Source organism: Lissotriton vulgaris, chromosome 4_1 (genome assembly GCF_964263255.1).
Source record: "Lissotriton vulgaris chromosome 4_1, aLisVul1.2, whole genome shotgun sequence".
Lineage (NCBI taxonomy): Eukaryota > Metazoa > Chordata > Amphibia > Caudata > Salamandridae > Lissotriton > Lissotriton vulgaris.
The window spans coordinates 1,778,482,246-1,778,505,359 of record NC_141691.1 but is presented as its reverse complement, the minus strand read 5'-3'; positions in this window follow the sequence as shown (position 1 = coordinate 1,778,505,359).

Genomic DNA, 23,114 nt, shown 5'->3' with positions numbered 1-23,114 from the left:
GAATTTACCATACACACACAGTTGTTGGAGTGGGGGGGGGCGTGAAGTGTTTCTTAGCAGTTCAAACTGTGAAAACGCACTAAGCGGTTCTCTCCTTTGCCAGGGTATTAATTTACACGGGGCCTGCGATGGTTCCTCTAACAACTTATCCTGTCACCTGCAAGTTTCATCAGCTGCAGTGATTGATCCAATTTTTGGACAACTTTCAAATGGAAGTTACCGCATCTTGAATGTTCACAGCTGCTGTGGCATGTTGCCACGTATTCTATATCTAGTAACGGTGTCATCCAGGGTCACTTGCTGTATGCAAGTATTTTTTCCACAAGCCAAGACAGGCAGGGAGTCGCCACTATGGCCTTCACTGAACATCTCTTCTATACGACTTGATACTCTAAGCGGAATGAAAGCCATTCTTTTGCAAAAAACTGTGCCACTGACCTCGGCCAAAGAAAGCTATGATCTACAAATTGCACTTCTGCCGAGATACAGGCCCTTTTGAATGCAAACTGTATCTTAAACATGTCTGATACGAGCGGTATTGTACACATATTTAAGACCGTGTTTTCTGGACTGTTAGCACCTTTTCAAGCAGTCCTCGGTATAATCCCAAACTTTGTGCACTTTGTGTTTGGCGGACTGCCCCTCCTTTTAGGACTCATTGCAGGGATACTATTTTTTCTCCTTCTGCTATGATTTGGCAAGCCAAATCACCAGCGACACCCAGTTCTCCATGGAGGCAACTCTGCTGGCTATGAAGTGTTGTGAGCACATCGTCAATATTCTGGGGTTACCTCGTCTATGGGAATTAACCACATCAATGCTGAGGCAATTCTTCTTGGATGCTGAAATTTTTCAAATCCCATTGTTCATGACGAGCTCAGCTCATCATGAGCACACGACCAGTGTACTGCATGACGAGCTGAGCTCATTATGAGCAGCGAAGGGGTTAAATACCACATGGTTTCTGTCACTCAGACCAATCTGGCAAGATTGCATCTTACCTGTTCTACGCTGCCTGCTATGCAGAGAAGAATGCATGCTATACACCTGTCTAACACTTCCATCCATCATGCCAACAGATGTTGATACTATTCTGGACCCAGTAACAGCCCACGCTCTGTGTTGTCCCCAGATCAAATCAAATCAAATCAACCAGCAGCTACAAATTCTGATGACGGCATATATTGAGATCTCATAGACGCAAAATGCTGATGCTGCTGTACAAGAAGAAACAACAGGCGTGCAGGTAACATCCAATACAAACATTGCTGATGCGTACAATGCTGAAGGCGATGCTTCACATCTATGTGCTGTTAATCTTCTAAATGAGGTAGTCCTACATTCGCCTACAATGATAGACAACATTTTGTCTACAGACATAGAAGATTTCATGTTTTCTCCAAGCCTTAACACTGACTTTTGATTTTGGCACACAGTGTTCTGAGAGACTTTGAATTTTACCTTCATTTTTCAAAAACAAGGTACTAACTTTGGAACTTTTTCCTATGATTAATAATTTTTTTCCAAACTTGTATTTTTTCACTTTTTTGGTACAAGTAATCTACTTATAGTATAACTATTCATAGAGAACAAGAATTCTTTGAACACTTCCAGAGACAATATTTCACCTTGTCCATTAACAAATTATTATGTAATCTGACATGAAATGGTTTCGGCACCTTTTCTTCTGTATTTACGAGCCATTTCATAAATGTATATTCTCGTAATTCATTCATTTAGCATTCAAATGTAAATATATGTTTGGAATGAAACATTGCTTTAATGTGTACAGCACCAATGCATTTTTTATGCTTACGACCAGTTCTAATGCATTTTTTAATGTGTTTTGGACATGTTTTTAGCACTTCGTGTACAGATATATTTTAGATATGTTATCATGTTTAGAATTTAGTAACGTCGTACATAAGAAAGTAGAGTGGGTGTTGTGTATCGATTTAGATTCCGTATGAATATTCCCGATTTATGCCCTTACATAGGTATAATTCACATTGCCCTTATATAGGCATAGAAATCTAGTACTTATTTAAGCATAGTCCATGCTACCCAAATACCGGCATGGCTACTTACATCCATTCATCTACATCACAACGAGTTCCTGGAAAACCAGACTCTTAAGATTTAGGGACTTCCCTTTGCCTGGATATTGATTTCTCCAAGAACTCATTCATTATACATGAACATCTATTCCTTAGGGGTTATTTCATGACGTTCATATGCCCGACTTTTACGTCAATACTGGCATTCCTAAACACCTTCAAGGTATAAATGTACCTTCACTTGCTATGGCAAGGCACGGTGCGGTTCAGCTACCTACTTGCCCGACGTGGTTTGCCACAGCAAGTGCCGAAGGAAGTCATCACCCCAACTGACGCACTGACCAGCTCCAGTGTTTCTAACTCCCCATGTGGGGTGTTAGAGAATCGAGTCCTGAGAAAGAGATACCAAACTCTCTCATTCTAAGGTATGGAGCTGATTAGAACCTAGAGAAACCTTTGGCAATTCTTGGCAAAACGAAACTAAACTAAACTTATGCTAAAACAGCTCCTACTTCTTCCCTTGTGCTAGACTTAGGTAAGGTACACTGGTGTAGGATTATTTTAGAAGCACCAGTTGAGTTTTTTAGCCTGTGTTATTTTTGTATGTATTTTTATAGATGTCATAGCAACAGACCCTGCTATTAAAGTATTTTTTTATATTACTGTTCACGCTGTACGCATTATTCTTCACATTCTGTCTTACGAGTGTAGCAGTTCATATCTCTTGCATGAGAAAGAAGACTGTTCAATAAACCCTATTTATTGAAACGCCCGGCTCCCTATTTCTGTGCAACTCTGTAGAAACGAAGCATGCAAGATTTACTGAGTGAAACGGTTATCTATTGTTTCCACGACTCTGAAGATATTGTTCCGACTCTAAGGAAAACAAAGTTGTCATGTTTATGCGGTTGTCAGAAACTAATCCCTTCTTGTTCATTCGAGAAAGTTTCTAGTGACCTCTGAGTTAGCTCGCACACACACAATTAAGTTTAATGTACTTGATAGAGACATAATGACTTCAGTCCTATGTCAAAACTATACTGTATATTATTCCAATGCGCAGAGCCTATTAGGGATATAGGAACTACACTACATTGCGTCAGGCACAACTCGCAGAAAATGGCTATTGCAACAGAATGGCAGACAATAGTCTGCTCATACCCATAAATAAAGGTTTTCCACCTGACGATTGAGTTTGAGTGCTGTTCAAGTGTGACATGGTCAGTGACATCACTCATAACATCACTCATGACATCTCAAATGACATTCCTGATGACATCATCCAGTGAAAGTGTGTCTCTGAAAAATATATATTTTTTATATATGTATATCTAAAGGTCGATGGAAGAATAAATGCGTAAATAAGTGTCGAAATGGAAGTTTTTTTGTAAAATTGATTGTATAACTGACTTATTAAGTATATCTTAGTAAATAGGTGTACTAGCGAGTAATCTTTAAATATTGAAATATCTGTATCAGTGTCTCACTTTGTATATAAGTGGCTGCATGGGTTGGTGAGTAGCTACATGAGTGTGTATGTGGGTTGTTTTTTTGAGTACCAAAATGAGTGTTTGTACGGTTCGGTGGGGAGTATTACTTAGCGCACAGATGAATGACTGACTGACTAACTGTTTTTATGTGTTTTGAAGACAGCATGTGTGCAGGACTGTATGGGTGGATGAGTGTGTGTATGGGTGTGTTAGTGAGTGAATGACTGTCTCAATAGTATCTTTATGAGTAACTACAATTTTTAAACTAGTATATGTGAGTATTGATGTATATAAGTGAGTATATCTGAGAGGGAGAGATTCTAAGACTTCCTGTATAAATAAGTATGTGTCTCTATAAGTGATTGTTTAAGAGAGTAAGTATGTCTATGATTCTGTAGAAGTTAGTGTAGTGGTGGGTGTATAGCTGTATATGCAAGTAAATGTATATTTGATAGTTTATTTGCATGTGGGAGTATGTGTGTGAGTAACTCTATAGATGAGTGTTGGTGTATAAAAGGATATATAGATGTATGAGTACATATGATGAGTCAGTACATGTATGAGTGACCATATAGAATTGTTGGTGAATGAGTGGATGTGTATATAGATTTTGGGATTACTCAATAGGTTGTTCTAACTGGAAATGGTATCTCCATTTTTTTGAAAATTTTGGTTTCTATTTTTGATCGTGTGTATCAAAGGTTATATTACAGTAAGAGGAGGCGTGCCACAAGGATGATGTCATCAATGATGTCATCAGGGATGTCATTTGAGATGTCATCAGTGATGTCATGAGTGATATCACTGACTATGTCATGAGTGATGTAATATGTGACGTCATCAGCAGTACATTGCGGGCGCGCAAGTTGTACGGAGGAATTTCAAAGGTTTTGTATGAGAGAAATGTTCAGTTAACTATAACGTGTGAAACCTATGGTTTTTCAATGAATTTGCATGGTTTTTTAAATGCTAATTCCTAACTATAACGTGTGTGAAACCTATGGTTTTTTCAATGAATTTGCAAGGTTTTTTAAATGCTAATTCCTAACTATAACGTGTGTGAAACCTATGGTTTTTTCAGTGAATTTCAAAGGTTTTGTAAATGATAGTTTATAAATGTACTAATTAATATGTCTTTCTTTTTATACTAATTTCTTATATTTGTAATATAAATATTTATATTTATTTTATTTTTTAGATTATATTTCATATTCTTATTATAAAATAATAACAAAACGAAATTGCAAAGTAATTTTTGGATGAAGTATTGCTCGACGTCGGTTGCAAGTATAACACAGCTCCAGCAATTCTCTTGGGGCCCTATGCTCACAATGCTGTATCAATCCTTACACCTGCTTCAAGCATGTGCAAGGTTTTGACGCAGCATAAGCTCAAAAGTCACTGAATAAAATGTTATATATTTCACTCAGTCACTTTTAGGAGGCCCTGTTGCACCCCTTTCTGCACAAGAAAACCTCTTCTGGCGCAGCGCTTTACAATGTAATACACCCTCCAGATGCGTCACATTGTTAATAGCACATACCATGGCACATCTTTTGCACCACCGCTGTGTCACAAAAGTGACTCAACGGCTGTGTAAAAGAGGCACAAGGGGATTGTAAATCTGTCCCTAACACATACAAATTCACCCAGGCACTTTCACCAGCAGCGCAAATTGAAACATAGACTTGTAACATTCAAGTGCTTTGACATACTACAGTATACTATAGGTAAACACCTTATAGATTTATGTTGTAGCAGTTCCTTATAGTTCTGCACTTTCACATTCTCCATACACTAGTAACATATTCATTCATTCATTTATGAACTACACATTCATTCTGACAAACTTTTACACACTGACCTAGAAATATAGTTCTTTCTTTGACCAGTGAAGGTAGTTCTAAAAAGAACAGTTTTTTTTGTTTTGTATTTTTTTGTGTGTTTTCTCAACAAATTCCAAGCGGAACAAAGGAATGAAAAAAAGAACAACTATTGTCGAGGACAGCAATGATCCTGCATCCTGCGTTTCATCAAGTCTATAGACTGTTCCCCATAACACAAAGGTTTATCTCAATAAATCCATAGAATTTTAACTTTAGCAAAGTCAGAATCAATATGTGGGTGTGGACTGCTTGCTGAAAATGCTGCTGCTGCAGTTGATGTGCTTGGTGCAGCAGCAGGTGGGTTCTCGTGCAACCTCCGTCTTGCAGCTCGAGCAAAGTTCTTGGGGTGCAAGTTCTTCACGTGTCGCACCATATGTGCTGTGCCAAAGGAGTATTTTTTACATGGATCACCCCTTGAAAGAGTTGTTTAGCAAATTTTACAGGTTACTTTTGGAGCATTAACCTTTTTTTGACCTTCTGGAAAAGTGAAAAACTTCCAAATTAGAGCTTCTTTCCTCTACTTTGGACGTTCTTCAGGAATTAAATCTCCCTCTGAAGAACTGGTGGGAGGTGACTCCATTGCTCTTATCATTGTGATCTTCCTTATATTTGAGAAGATTCTCAGAACAAATGCTTCTTCTTAGAAAGTCAAAGTCGAATAATTATAATGGGACGGAACTTTCAACAGTCGCAAAAGGAAAAGTTATGAACCAATCAAATCTCTCCTTTTAAAGTCACATGGCTTTGCGTACGCTTATGATGCGCTTGCGCAGCTCTTTCAATACGAGTACGCACAATGTTCTACTGCGAAGTGTGTATTTCTTTTTAAAAGTAATATAAGATTATTACAAGTATTACAAAAAAATCATAGTTATCCGAAATGTCTGCCCTTAGTATGTACATTAAATACATACATGTTTTAAACCAAGTAGAAACTTTGCCCCCTTTCACGTACACAACGCCGTACATGACATCACAACGAAGCTTTAATGCAACGCTTCATGTCAAAGCATATTCGTACCGTATGCGCTGGTACACGCTGAGTATGATAAGCAGTACAAACTATAGTGAGATCACCCTCTCAGTGACAAATCAGAGCTCAGGGCGCGCTAAGAAGAATGATTAGAAGTGCTGACTCATTGCAGATCCGATTCTGGGCCTGCCTCTGCGTACATTATAACACCGCCCCCATCTTTCTCTGTTGTTAATTGTTAGTGCACACACTCATACTTGCACATGCGCGATGCACGCCCGCCCACACTACCCACATGCCACCACCTAGCATGCTTGCTATCATTTAGCCTGGAAACTAATACATTACCCAATGGCATGTCCCCCAGGGCCATCATTCTTGCAGATCGCAAAAACGCTACCAATGATGGCCTTGGTTTAGTCAGCCCCCGCGGTTCCCATATAATGCGGGCACTGACGTGAGCACTCTCTCTTTTGCCTGCCTCTGCTGCGGTGACCGACTCAGTGAAACCGCAGCCTTTCAAGACACGACAAAAGACGACAGAAGCAAAGGTAAGAGAAGACATCAACCCATCAGCCTCCACTGTAAATTGTATATGCATGATGCTATTTTTGTATCCTTCATATGGCTTTCCTACCCCTCAATGGTTTTAAATTGTACTTACATAATTGAAATATTTCTTTTTAAGTCACGAGGTCCTATACACCTCTAATCTTAAAAATTGTGGGTGCATACATTTCTGTGTCATATTTCTGTACTACGCCAAGTGCTTATGCCTCTATTATTATTAATTCTGCGTCCATGATAATATTTTTTTTTTCTGCATCACAAGGCCATCCCAGGCCTCTATTAACTTATTGATCTTTGTTTGTTTGCTGGAGCTGCAACAGTCTTAACTACAGAATATTAAGAACCCACATTAAAATTCACTTTTGATAGTAGTTACGCAACTCAGTTTACGATGACTAATCAAAATGTCCTTTTGTTTCCTTCACCAAACATCTTTCAAAAGCAAGCACGGCCTATCGAGCAACAGCAATGGAATTCTCTGCAACTTATTGAATATACTTTAACGTATAGAAGCAGAGTTCAAGTCGAATGGTTAACTCCGGTGGCCGCACTTTTTATACAAGGTAAGCACAGCAGCCTAGATCTACAAATCCTTCATAGGAATGCATTAGAAATAAGTCACCATAACGGGCATCAGTAACGCAGTAGGCACTTCCATATAGACATCACTTGAATGCAGCACTATAACAACTGAAATATACCAGGTATACTGCACTCGTAAAACTGTAGTGTTAGCTTTATTTGTGAAACGAGAAAGGGCCATATTATCAAGCCTGGGTGACAAAATTATCACCACTTTATCGGCAGGAAAGTGCCGCTAAAGTGGTGATAATGAGTTTCATAATATGCTCTATGGAATTCCAATCCTAGCTCATGTTACATGTGAAGGACATCAGACATGAGCTTCGATTGGAATTTCCATAGAGCATATTATCAAACCCATTATCGCCACTTTAGCGACACTTTCCTGCCAATAAAGTGGCAATAATTTTGTCGCCCAGGCTTGATATTATGGCCAAGAGTGCATACTGTACAGCAGCTTCTCTATAAAATCTATAATTAACTCAGAGCAGTGACAACAGATAGGTTACAACAGTCTGACAAACAGATCCACAACCTTATTATGCCACTTTTGCGTCACTTTTAACATGGGTAAAGTGATGCAAGGAGCTAGTAAATCTATGTCTGACTTTTCAAGAAAAAATCTCAACTTCAGACTCTGCGACACAGTTTTAATGTTGTTTTCTCTCTCTTTCTCTCTCTCACTCTCTGTGACATCATTTCTCTTTCTCTCTTAAAGTTAGATACTGCTGTCTGCTTGGACGTGTAGAAGAATTGTTGAAATGAAGTTGTCAATCCAACTGGCTGAAGTGTTTGGCCGCAAGGTTTATACAACCGTAAGCACATAGGCCTAGATCTACAAATCCTTCATAGGAATGCATTAGAAATAATTCGGCATAACGGGCGTTAGTAATGCAGTAGGCACTTCCATATAGACACCACTTGAATGCAGCACTATAACAAGTAAAATGTACCAGGTACACTGCACTCGTAAAACTGTAGTGTAACTTTTATTTTTGAAAGGAGAGAGGGCCATATTATCAAACCTTGGCAAACAAAATTATCGCCACTTTATCGGCAGCAAACTGCCGCTAAAGTGGTCATAATAGGTTTGATAATATGGTCTATTGAATTCCAATCGAAGCTCATGTTAGATGTGAAGGACATCTAACATGAGCTTCGATTGGAATTCCATAGAGCATATTATCAAATCCATTATCGCCACTTTAGCGACACTTTCCTGCCGATAAAGTGGAGATAATTTTGTCGCCCAGGCTTCATATTATGGCCCAGAGTGCGTAGTGTACAGCAGCTTCTCTGCAAAATCTATAATTACCTCCGAGCAGTGACAACAGATAACTTACAACAGTCTGACAAAAAGATCCACAACCTTATTACGCCACTTTTGAGTCACTTTTAACATGGGTAAAGTGATGCAAGGAGCTAGTAAATCTACGTCTGACTTTCCAAGAAAGAATCTCAACTCCAGACTCTGCGACACAGTTGTAATGTTTTTTCTCTTTCTCTCTCTCTCTCTCTCTCTCTCTCTCTCTGTGACATCATTTCTCTTTCTCTCTTAAACTTAGACACGGCTGTTTGCTTGGACGTGTGGAAGAATTGTTGAAGTGATGTTGTGAAGTCTACTTCCTTATTTGTTTGGCCGCAAGCTTTATACAACGGTAAGCACAGAGGCCTAGATCTACAAATCCTTCATAGGAATGCATTAGAAATAATTCGGCATAACGGGCATTAGTAACGCAGTAGGCACTTCCATATAGACACCACTTGAAGGCGGCACTATAACAAGTAAAATGTACCAGGTACACTGCACTCGTAAAACTGTAGTGTTAGCTTTATTTCTGAAATGAGAGAGGGCCATATTATCAAGCCTTTGTGACAAAATTATCTCCACATTATCGGCAGCAAACTGCTGCTAAAGTGGCCATAATAGGTTTGATAATTTGCACTATTGAATTCCAATCGAAGCTCATGTTAGATGTGAAGGAAATCTAACATGAGCTTCGATTGGAATTCCATAGAGCATAATATCAAACCCAATATTGCCACTTTAGCGACACTTTCCTGCCGATAAAGTGGCGATAATTTTGTCGCCCAGGCTTCATATTATGGCCCAGAGTGCGTAGTGTACAGCAGCTTCTCTCTAAAATCTATAATTACCTCTGAGCAGTGACAACAGATAGCTTACAACAGTCTGACAAACTGATCCACAACCTTATTATGCCACTTTTGAGTCACTTTTAACATGGGTAAAGTGATGCAAGGAGCTAGTAAATATACGTCTGACTTTTCAAGAAAAAATCTCAACTCCAGACTCTGTGACACAGTTTTAATGTTTTCTCTCTCTCTCACTCTCTGTGACATCATTTCTCTTTCAGTCTACTTCCGTATTTGTTTGGCCTCAAGGTTTATACAACGGTAAGCACAGAGGCCTAGATCTACAAATCCTTCATAGGAATGCATTAGAAATTATTTGGCATAATGGGCGTTAGTAACGCAGTAGGCACTTCCATCTAGACACCACTTGATTGCAGCACTATAACAAGTAAACTGTACCAGGTACACTGCACTCGTAAAACTGTAGTGTTAGCTTTATTTGTGAAATGAGAGAGGGCCATATTATCAAGCCTTGGAGAAATGATGTCACTCTCTGTGACATCATTTCTCTTTCTCTCTTAAACTTAGACACTGCTGTCTTGGGAGTGTAGACGTGTAAAAGAATTGTTCAGAATAAGTTGTGACACCAACTGCCTGAAATGTTTACCCGCACGTTTAATACAACAGTAAGCACAGAGGCCTAGAACTACAAAGCCTTCAAAGCAATACATTAGAAATAAGTCGCCATAACGGGCGTCAGTAACGCAGTAGGCACTTCCATATAGACACCACTTGAACGCGGCACTATAACAGAACTGGAATGTACAAGTCACACTGCACACGTAAAACCGTAGAGTTACCAAAACTTGTAGGGGCATAGTATCAAGAACGGCGATAAAATTATTGCTGTTTCAGCTGCACGAAACTGCCGCTAAAGCGGCGATAATGGGCTTGATATACGCTTTATCAGCAATTTCATGCCAATAAAAGTGACAATAATGTATCGCCTTTTGTTGATAATATGGCGCATTGCTCTTTTTTTTGACCAGTAAACTTAGGTGCATATTATCAAGGACCGGTGTTTAAATTATCGCCATTTTATTGGCAGGAAACTGCCGATAAAACAGTGATAATGAGCTTCATAATACGGCCTTGTTATTTCCCGTAGAAGCCCATGTTAACACCAGAACATAGGCTTCTGTGGGAATTTACAAGGACGTATTATCAAGCCCACCCACCCTACATTAATAAAAAACTCCAGACAATGCAGGTACCCGAAGCTGGAAGGTCATTTTACATATCACTGCCCCAGAAATGCGGCGTTCCCTGCGACATGTACGGGGAGAGAGAGAGAGAGAGCTCCAAAAATGTATTTTTTAAAAGGCACCGGGGTGGCATATTTACACCGGTCTCCACGGCGCTGAGTATACGAATACCGGCGGCAGTCAGGCAGCAGCTTTGGCATCCAGACGGGAGCGGCAGATCCCAGGAGAAGATGACGACGAGGCAACAGAAAACAAAACTGATCGCGATGCAGACCGAAGGGGAAAAGCCGGATCAGTCGACAAAAGGTAAAAGGGACTTGGGGGTAGTTAAAAAAATGTTGGTTAAATCTAATCCGACAAAGGAGGCTGCCTCGGACAATTCCGGTCACCCTTCCTCAATTAGCCAGCACTTTCCTATCTTGCGAACCAAATCTGCCATAGCCACTGTTGCAAATACTAGTGCTTGCGAGGATAATTCGGGAAGGCAGATTCAACTGAGTATTAGCCCCCAAGATCTCTTTCCAGAGGAGGTGATGCAATTGCCACAGGCTCAATGACACGAAGAAAAATCAGAAAGTTGCACTAGGATTGCGGTCATTAGTTCCGGACATAATATGCTTACAAGAGACACACATTGAAGGGGCTCAAACCAACTTTTAAACTCAATGGGATGAAAACTAATTGGGGCCAAAACAGAGGGGGCTAGAGTGAAAGGGGTAGGGATCCTAGTAAATCACAGACTTTCCGTAAATATAGATAGGGTCAAATCAGATAGCCTTGGACGTTGGGTAATCGCCAGTTGCTCTTTATCACCTCAACATACTTTCACAATTTGCTCTATTCATGGGAGCAACTTAGATGATCCTGGGGTAATTAACTGGATGACAGATGAACTGGCACATTGGCAAACACCTATTGTATTATGTGGGGACTTAAACATAAACCTACCAAGCCACTGGCAGGCAGAAAGAAATTGGAAATACACTGGGAGAAAACAAAGGGTATATCAAGCCATGCTAAATTTGATTGAAACACACGGACTCGTGGATGTCTGGGCAGACCTGAGACCAAAGCAAGACGGTTATACGTTCTTTTCAGCACCTCATGGGTCAGACTGGACTATTTTCTCACCTCCTCTGCTTTGATTAACTCTTCACAAATTGAAATCTCCCCCAGGTTTTTGTCAGACCACAACCCGTTGGTGCTAACCTTGAAAGATCTAAAGCCAGAAACCCCAAACATAACTTGGACCTTTGAAAAAGCATTATTGTTTGATGACAAGTATAAAGTACATATGCAAGGTTGGATTATGGAATTTTTTAAGGTAAATTTGGGATCTGCCCCCTCTTATGATAGTCTTAGACACATTCAAGGCTGGAATCAGGGGCGAGATGCTTAGCTTCTCAAAGAGTAGGAATAAAATTGAAAGAAAGCAGGTGCAGAAACTCCAGGAAAAATTAATGGGAGAAGAAACTAAATTAACACAGTCTATTAAAACAGGAGGGGAAACTGAGACAACCCAACAGTCGATAGCAAAACTGAAAGCAGAAATAGGCTCAGTGTTTGCAGAAAGAACAGCTGCAAAGTGGGCCGCGACCTGTGGGAAGATGTATGAATGTGGGGAGCAAATAGGACACCATCTAGCGTTAGCTATTAGGCAACAATCAACCTTAAACACAATAATAGCAATAAATACAGAAACTGAGGGGGTTACAAAAGGCCCGGGAAAAATACATAAAGCTTTTGAAGGGTTTTATTCGAACCTTTACACTGAGACAGACAATAGGTCTTTAGAGGATAGGAGCACTGACATTGCAGATTATTTAGACCCTGCACCTATGATCAGACTCAGTCCTGAAATTCAAGAGCAAATGGAGAACATCCCCTCCTGGGAAGAAATAGACAATGCAATAAAGAGCCTGATGAATGGTAAGGCAACCGGCTTGGATTGCATTCCTGCTGAGTTCTACAAAACGTTTAAAGGGCAAATTAAAGAAACTTTTACAGCAGTGGTTCATTCTATATTTGGTGGCGCACACCCTCCTCCCTCTTGGTCCCTTGCTAAGATAGTGATCTTTCAAAAGAAAGACAAAGACCCACTTGAAATGTCATCATACTGGCCAATAACTCTGATCAATACGGATTCAAAAATATTCTCTAAAATATTGGCCAGCAGAATTTCTCAAAATATTCAGGACTTACTATCGGATTTGCAACATGGTTTTATCCCTAAAAAAGGAACCACAGAATATGTGCGAAGACCAATTATGCTCTTCGACGCCGCCAAGATAGCAGGAGACCCGATTGCCTTAATATTGCTAGATGCCGAGAAGACATTTGATCGGGTCTCCTGGCACTTCCTATGGGAGGTTCTGAAGAGGGCGGGATTTGGCCCTAACATGCTGCAGGCAGTCCAGGCATTGTATAGAACCCCTAGGGCCAGAATTATGCAAAATGGCAAACTTACTGACGCAATAGAAATTTCCAGAGTGACTAGACAGGGAAGCCCATGTTCCCCTTTATTCTTTGCCCTTTTTATTAATCCGCTCATCAGCAAAATAGAGGCAAATGCAGAGATACCAGCAGACAACAGATTTGGAATAAGTACGAAAATCATGGCTTATGCCGATGATTTGGCTATTGTGACCCCTGACCCCAAGAAATCTATAAAGGCCTTAGAAAAGGAAGCCCAGTCATTTGGCAAAATATCGGGATATGCTCTAAACAAAACTAAGACGCAGATAATTTTGAATGAAAACATAGTCTGGGTAGATAGGCTGGTTGTCCCCAAAGCTAAGTATTTAGGTGTGAACATTATGGCTAACTTAGAGCAGATCGTAGTGGAAAACCTGACCCCACTGTCATTAGACATGAAGAAAGCACTCAAAAAAATTGACAACCTGCATTTAATGATAATAGGCCGTTATAACGTAATAAAAATGACCTACTTCCCGAAACTATTATATTACTTTAGAACGATTCCCCTGGAATTCAATAACTCAACTCTGCATCTTTTTGAACAAATATTTTGCCAATTCATATGGGCTTATTCAAATACAAGGAGGTCCTATAAACTGCTATCTTTACCCAAAGAGAGAGGAGGCTGGGCGCTGCGGAATCTTAAACTGTACTACTGGGCACTGTCTTGTAGTACAGCTCCTGTTTGTTGCATGAGAATAGGGGACCGACATACTCGGGATTACCCTGCCCATACACAGCTTTACTAGGGGAGGGCAGCAAGGGATGTTTATGGAGACAAATCGAGTTTGGGTATTACAAATGTGTTCAGTTCAAGACTCTGAGGAGTGCACACCGGGTCTTTACCAGCTTCCAAAAATTATTCGGTTTGGGCAGACTGAACTATTACATCCCAATAATAAATAACTCAATGCTCCCTTTAATATTTGGAAACACATATCTCCAGAGATAGTATAATTCAGACGTCACAAGATTGGGGGACCTGACCACTATAGAGGGGGTAGGGACCTTTGAGGAACTCACGACGCAGTTCTCGATTGAGGGGAATCAGATCTTCCATTATCATACTATCAGGGACTTTTTAAGACGAAAGACAGTGGGCCTGCCGGCTTTGTAAAAGTAGATATTATTGATGGAATACAGGGAGGAAGGACACCGCAAATTGGAATGATATATACTGATCTGAATGGTAATATGCCGGATGACCTGGGAAAAATTGATGCAAAGTGGCAGACCAAACTCAATACTAACCAGAACCTCTTTTGCAAAGCCTTGAAGTTATCCCATAAATATTTATTATTGACTAAATTGCAGGCCTAATTTTATGAAACAGGATTCTTTTTATATATAACACCCAACAAAATGGCAACGTGGGGAACTGGAAGTGGAACTCTTTGTACCAGATGTCATGAATTCTCAGCTGATCAGGTCCACATGTTCGCCACCTGCCCGAATCTTAGACCACTTTTAGAACAAATACAGCACTTTATCGGGCGGTTTTGGGACAGGGCATACAACTAACACTGACAATCATCACACTTGGGTTAGATGACACGAACCGGATCGGGGGTCCCTTGATCTTTGTAGCTATGACCATCTATAGGATCTGCATTGCGGCCAATTGGAAAAATCAGGATCCCCCTTTCATTCGCACAATGGCAAGCTAGGCTGCTAGCTACCTACAAGCTTGAAATAGCTATTTATGGGAAAAAAAGGCAAGCACGCCAGAAAAACAGGGCTTTTGGTTTGGAAGCAGCTGTCTAATTGGATGGAGGGGGTAAGAGGTGAAACTTCTGTCTGATAAGTTAGCAGGAGTGACGGATAGAAAATGATACCTGTGTCAAAGACTCGTGTCTTTTTGGTCGCTTGCTGCATCCCGTTTTTCTTTTCTTGCTTTCTTCCGTCTTACCTTACCTCTCATTCTATTACTTTCTTTTCAGATTATAGCGGAATGTTAAACTAGGTTGTTCTTTTTTGCTCTATGATGTAAAATATATTTCCGTTTCTTCTGTTTGCTCTCATATAATTTAAAAATGAAGTGGATAAATGGTGCCTGGGTGGGGGGATGGGGGGAATGTTGGAAAAAAGTGCTGGAAACTTTGTAAATGTTATCTTTTCTTTGAGACGAAAAAATTAAAATTTTAAATGAATAAATAAATAAAATAAAATAAAAATGACCCGAGGGGTGCCGCTCACCGAAACTGCAGCGAGTAGGACCAGAACCCCCCGCATACTTCAAAATAAAACCAGAGGAGTGCCGTTCCCCAGTGCTCTGGGCACCTTACAAGCCCCCATTATGCAGAAAAATTGCTCACGTAATTTGCCCCCCGAGACCTAATGAATAAAACGGACTTCTACTTTTTTTCACCTTTTCCACCGCGTACAAGTACTGCACGAGTACCCCGCCATTTTTTATTTTTTTTAAAAACAAAAATTGAGCCTAAAGATCCATGTACCACCCCCTGACCAAGCCTATAGGCTCCGAAAGTTTCTACCCTGCCCCGTTTCCTTATTTCTCAACTTTGTTTTACTGTTTTCTTGTGACTCTGCTCTCCCGACAAACAACATGGCTGCCAATACTCCCTGGTTTGGAGTATTGACAGCCAATCAGTATCAAGCTCCTGCTCGTAATTGTACGTATTTCCATACGCGTACGCCGCGATTTTTCTTTACAAAAAGAAAATAAAAAATAGAGCCTAAACATCCATGTACAACCCCCTTAGCAAGCCTAGAAGGTCAGAATGTCTCTACCCTACCAACTTTCCTTATTTCTCAACGATGTTTTACTGTTTTCTTGTGACTCGGTTCTAGCTAGGCACAAGATGGCCGCCAACACTTCCTGGTTTCGAGTGTTGACAGGCAGTTCACAGCCAATCAGCATGCAGCTCACGCTCGTAATTGAACAGATTTCAGTATGCGTACTGAACTCCGTCTCTAGATATCGCTATGATTTTACATGAAATTTTCTCTGAAACTACTGAACGAATTTACACCATTTAACAAAAAGCACAATCTGCATACAGAACTCTACCTCTCTGCCAAATTTTGTGTAATTGCGTTCAGCCGTTCGGTCTGTAGTCCTGGCTAAAGCTCCCTATGGAAAATTGCATGGGGAAAACAGGTTTTGGGACCCCCCTTTTTTATCGGCCCCCACTTGACGAATCACCCCCAAACTTTCAGGGAAGCGGAACCGAGCAGGCGATTTTCTTGGAGAAATTCACAAAGATTTGTCCACCGGCACCAAAGTTATTCCAAATAGAATGTTGTGGATTTCCTATGGAAACTAGGTCCTAACTATAACTACCTACTGGCGACCGCCAGTAGGTAATATATATATATATGTATGCATATAGATATTACCTACTGGCGGTCGCCAGTAGGTATATATAGTTTGGATTTTTTTCCTATGGGATTTTTGAAAATTCTATGTCGAATAACTTTGGCGTTTGTGGACGGAATTGGCTGACATTTTCAGGAAAATTGCACATTGTGTTTCTGAGCAGCCCCTGAAAATTTGGGGGGGTTTCGTCAAGGGGGGGCTGAGAAAAAAGGGGGGTCCCAAAACGCGTTTTTCCCATTCATTTTTCCATAGGGCGGTTGGACTCACTTTTAGCTCGAACGGCTGAATGGATTTACACGAAACTTGGCAAAATTGAAGATATGGTTTGCCCGACGTGCCTTTGCTATGTCTTAATATATGTGCTCCAGTGGATTTTGAGAAATTAACGTTTTACAAAACAGATATATCTGTGACAGCGCTCCGGTTAGCGCCCCGGTTCGCGTACCTGACGCGTAATGGAACTTCGCCAGGAGAAGCGGATTGGATACCCGGTGACTGTGAACATTCTAAACAGTTCTGAGCGGCCGCCATCTTGTGTCTCGGTAGGATCGAGACACAAGATGTGGCAAAAACAAAGGGGGAAATGAGCATAAGGGGGCAGAGTACATCCTCCCTGACCCCATAGGTTTGATGAGGGGGCTTTAAAAGGGCCCCACGGGGAAAAAAAAATTATTATCGTTTTTTTGCGGGGGGAGCGCTCGGTACGCGTACCGGGAAGCGGTCCGGGAAGCGTAATATTGGGAAAATAGGATGAAAGAATGTTGAAATATTGTACGTTTATTGATTGTTCTTTTTTTTTTATTTAAGTACCAACATGTAGGTTCCAATGCAGAGTCTAAAAATAAAAATACATTGTTTCCTTTGTAGATATCTTGCATGTTGTTTCAGAAGTTATTGTGGTATATGGAATTCATAGCGTAGTCTGTCAGGAAAGCAGAAACACCATGGAGGCAGGAGATGAAAAAGAGTTGTTAAATACACATTGGAGATAATATAGTGGAAGAAAGGAAGTAACTATGAGCAAACTTACTATGTAACACAAAAAAGTTGCCCAGTATATTTAAAGTCTAATTTTACATTATAATCAATTTAGTTTAAAAAATACATATAAAAATGAATAATGTCTCAAACAATTTTTGAATTATTATATATAAATTTCTTTTTCTGATTTGTTTTCAAAATTAAAAAGAACTTCTAATAATTCATTGTCAGAATTTTTCTCATTTTCAATTAGGTAATCTACAGATTCTACACATTGCAGAAGTTCAAAGTCCCGTGATTCATCAAAGAATTCTGAGTCAATTTCTGTATCTTTGTTGCATTCTGCAACAATTTCCAAGATATTTTTTTTCTCTCCTTCCATTTTAAAATGAATTTAAAAAAAATATAGCAGTACAGATAGGGCACTGTTGGGTTTAAGTACAGACAGGTAGTTTGGTTGTTGAAACAGTGATTTTATCTTTGGGCAGTGTATGGTATCAGACTGGAAGTAGAAATATAATAAAATGTATGTGATAAAGTCTAAGTCAATTCTTAATTATACAAGACAAGCCTAACTCCATCCATAACTAAAACAGAGAAGTCTATCTTATTATGTAAGTATTACAGAGGGATAGTATATAACTATCAGAAAATATTTTCCTAATTAACTAAAAGTGCAGAACATACTTCAGTTTTTAAAATAACATCTTACCTTTCACAAAGAAGTTTAAGTTCTCAGTTGACATGAACTTGATATGTACTTCAGGAAGTAGTAGTCAAAATGGCTGTGTTTCTCTCTCTTTCTTTATATATATTCAGGTACATAACCAATCAAATGTCATGAAATAATAGAAGATATTGAAAGTAGTATTTTGATTGGTTGTCAATTCTTACACTTTATAAGTGTTTTTTGTTAGGTAATTTACCTCAGGATATTTAGTCAGGTTTACAGCATAATTTTCTCAATGGAATTCCATCACATTTGGGTAAATGGTAGGGACTGCTATGTAGTGGGGCCTATTCTATATTTGATGAAAGTGTCTCTAGTGGTTTTTCTGTAAATTACTTTCCCACCTTCTTTTTTTTTTTATCGAGCGCTTACCGGTGCGCTCCCCGGTACGCGAACCGGCAGCGTTACGGGAGTCCTCCATTTTGTGTATCGGTAGAATTGACACATAAGATGGAGGACAAACAATGTTAATGGGTTGAAGGGGGCTCGGTAAACACTTTGTGACCCTCTAGGTTTTCTGAAGGGGGATTAGGACGCTGATATATGCAAAAAAAAAATTTTTAAAATTGAAATATTTCACGGGGGGAGCGCCCGGTACGCGCACCGGTAAGCGAACCGGGGAGCGTACTTTGGTGAAAAAAAAAAAGTTAGAAAAAGATAAACGTTTTGAATGATCAGCGGTAGGGTAGCTCTGAAAAGAGCTATTGGGTTCTGTGGCTAATTTAGGTACCTACAAGTAGGTTCCAATGCACACTTTTAAATAAAGGACGAATATTCTATTCCCTTCATCGGGGAAGTGCACACCATCTCTTCTGTACATGTCTTGAATGTTGTAACGCAAGTTATTGTTGTATATTAAACCCATTCCATAGTCTCTCATGTAAGCAGAAACATATTTATTCACATGTTTCCGTTCTTTCTCAAATTGTGGAAAAAATTGGTTGCACCACTTACATTTCTGTCTTTGACATATATTGGAATATACCAAGGCAGTTTGGGGAAAAAGTGTCATCAATTGAAGAAAGGTGTTCTTTAAAAGCATTTCCAGACCAACCCCAGTTATAGTGCCCAAATCATTTCCACCACAGTGCACTATTAAGAGGTCAGGGTTTGGCAGATGCATACATTTTTTTTATTAAAAACATATAAAATATATTTTTGAATTAAAATAAGAATACATTTTAAAGCTTTTGATATTTACTATTAAAAAACCATTGAAATTCACTGAAAAAACCATAGGTTATAGACCATATATAGTTAGAAATTAGCATTTACAAAACCTTAAGAATTCACTGAAAAAACCATAGGTTATAGATCATATATAGTTAGGGATTAGCATTTACAAAACCTTATTTTACTCGCACAAAACCATTGAAATTCGCATATATAGTTAGTTCCACTAACTATATATCGCGCACCCGCAATCCACTGCTAATGATGTCACATATTACATCATTAATGACATGGTCAGTGACATCACTGATGACATCACTGATGACATCTCAAATGACATCACTGATGACATCTCAAATCACTGATGACATCACTGATGACAACATCCAGTGACTGTATGTTTCTGTAAAGTTAAAATATGTCTTACATATTGAAGAATGAGTGGATGTATAAGTGTCTGGATGAAGGATTTAGTAGGTGCATGACTGACTGTATGAGTGAGTTAATCAGTAGCTATATGAGTAACTATATGGGTTATTGATTGGTTGACCAAGTACTTGTATGGGAGACTGAGTATGTGTGTGGGTGGCTGGGAGGGGTATGACTCTGTGCATCGATGTGTGAGCAGTTGATTCACTAGATATATGAGTTAAAAAGTGCATGTGGAAACAGCTGTATGGGCAGTTGACTGTGTGCATGAGTGTATTGGTGAGTGAATGGATATCTCAGTGATACATGTCAAAGTAAGTACATATGTAAAACATAGTACATGTGAGAGTTGACATATATAAATAACTGTGCATAAGAGCCAGCGAATGTGTGAGTGGCTGTATGGATCATTGTGAACTTCAATCAAGGATTGTATAAAAGAGTAAATATGTGTTAGTATATGTTTGAATAAGTAAGGTGAGTATAACTGTATAGTTGAGGGAATGGAGGTGTGATTGATTCTTTGCATGACTGACTAGGTGTGTGAGTAACTCCATGGATGAGTGACAGTCTGTGAGTGTCTGTTTACACTGAGTGTATGTAAGGTTATATTATATTACAGTCTGAAGAGGTTCATCGTATTATCACATGAATGATGTCATCAGTGATGTGATCAGTAATGTCAAATTAGATGTCATCAGTGATGTCATTTGAGATGTCATCAGTGATGTCATCAGTAATGTCAAATGAGATGTCATCAGTGATGTCATCAGTGATTTCATTTTAGATGTCATCAGTGATGTCACTGACCATGTCATGAATGATGTAATATGTGACATCATTAGCAGTGGATTGCGGGTGCGCGATATAGTTAGTGGAACTAACTATATATGCGAATTTCAATGGTTTTGTGCGAGTAAAATAAGGTTTTGTAAATGCTAATCCCTAACTATATATGATCTATAACCTATGGTTTTTTCAGTGAATTTTTAAGGTTTTGTAAATGCTAATTCCTAACTATATATGGTCTATAACCTATGGTTTTTTTCAGTGAATATATATATATATATATATATATATATATATATATATATATATATACATATATATATATATATATATATATATATATATATATATATATATATATATATATATATATATATATATTACCTACTGGCGGTCGCCAGTAGGTATATATAGTTAGGATTTTTTCTCTATGGGATTTTTGAAAATTCTATGTCTAATAACTTTGGCGTTTGTGGACGGAATTGGCTGAAATTTTCAGGAAAATGGAACATTTTGTTTCTGAGCAGCCCCTGACAATTTGGGCGGGTTTCATCAAGGGGGGGCCGAGAAAAAAGGGGGGTCCCAAAACACGTTTTTCCCATGTTAATTTCCATAGGGCGGTTGGCTTCACTTTTAGCTCGAACGGCTGAATGGATTTGCACGAAACTTGGCAAAATTGTAGGGACTGTTAGCCCGATGTGCCTTTGCTAGGTCTCAATATATGTGCTCCAGTGGATTTTGAGTAATTTAGGTTCAAAAAAAGATATATATCTGGGCGGAGCCTAACCACACATCTGATCTGATTGGCTGTCAGCACTTCATGCAAGAAGTGTTGGCAGCCATCTTGGGACCAATATACATGATAGCACCTCATTAAAAAGCATTGTAGTTAATAGAGGGTTTTAGGACTTTAGTTACATTATAAATCATTTGTTGATGGTACCATACTCGTTTTAGGAATTGTGGTGGGTTCTAAGGTGATTTTACCATGTGAAAAAACCTTCTGCTGTGATATCATGAATATTGTTTGAAAGAAAACTAATATCTCATGATTTTCCCACAGTGGTTTGGAAGGGGATCTATAAGCTAAACTGAAAGCATATTTTCAGTAAATTCACATTATCTTTCTCAGTCATGTGAAAATGAAGTCTGACATTCTCAGTAAAACATAAACATCCAACAAGGACAGAGACTGTCAGTTGATTCCTTTGTGTTCTACTGCAGCCTCCTAGAGTGTTCTAAAGAACAACTAGAGCGCTAACAGTCCTACTTATTACAAAGGTATGGCACACCTGAAGCCATCTTGATTGGAATAAAGTGGTAACTCTTAAAACATTTAATTTAAAAAGAAACAACATGAGGGGGTATATTTTGCCATAGAAAGTATGATTAGTGCTGCAGAATGAAAAATTAGGGCACATTTTGAGTGACTTCTCAAATCCTTTTCTATTTCATTAAAACATTCTGACATGCAGTCTCCCAAAATGGCCACCAGAGACAAAAGAGCCCAAATGTAGCCCAAATATCACCCAGATGTAGCCCAAGTATAGCCCAATGACAGAATGTCCCAGAGTGTTCTAAAGAACAACTAGAGCGCTAACAGTCCTACTTATTACAAAGGTATAGCACACCTGAAGCCATCTTGATTGGAATAAAGTGGTAACTCTTAAAACATTTAATTTAAAAAGAAACAACATGAGGGGGTATATTTTGCCATAGAAAGTATGATTAGTGCTGCAGAATGAAAAATTAGGGCACATTTTGAGTGACTTCTCAAATCCTTTTCTATTTCATTAAAACATTCTGACATGCAGTCTCCCAAAATGGCCACCAGAGACAAAAGAGCCCAAATGTAGCCCAAATATCACCCAGATGTAGCCCAAGTATAGCCCAATGACAGAATGTCCCAGAGTGTTCTAAAGAACAACTAGAGCGCTAACAGTCCTACTTATTACAAAGGTATAGCACACCTGGAGCCATCGTGATGGGAATAAAGTGGTAACTCTTAAAACATTTAATTTAAAAAGGAACAAAATGAGGGGGTATATTATGCAATAGAAGGTATTATTAGTGCTGCAGAAAGAAAAATTAGGGCACATTTTGAGTGACTTTTCAAATCCTCTTCTATTTCATTAAAAAATTCTGACATGCAGTCTCCCAAAATGGCCACCAGAGACAAAAGAGCCCAAATGTAGCCCAAATATCACCCAGATGTAGCCCAAGTATAGCCCAATGACAGAATGTCCCAGAGTGTTCTAAAGAACAACTAGAGCGCTA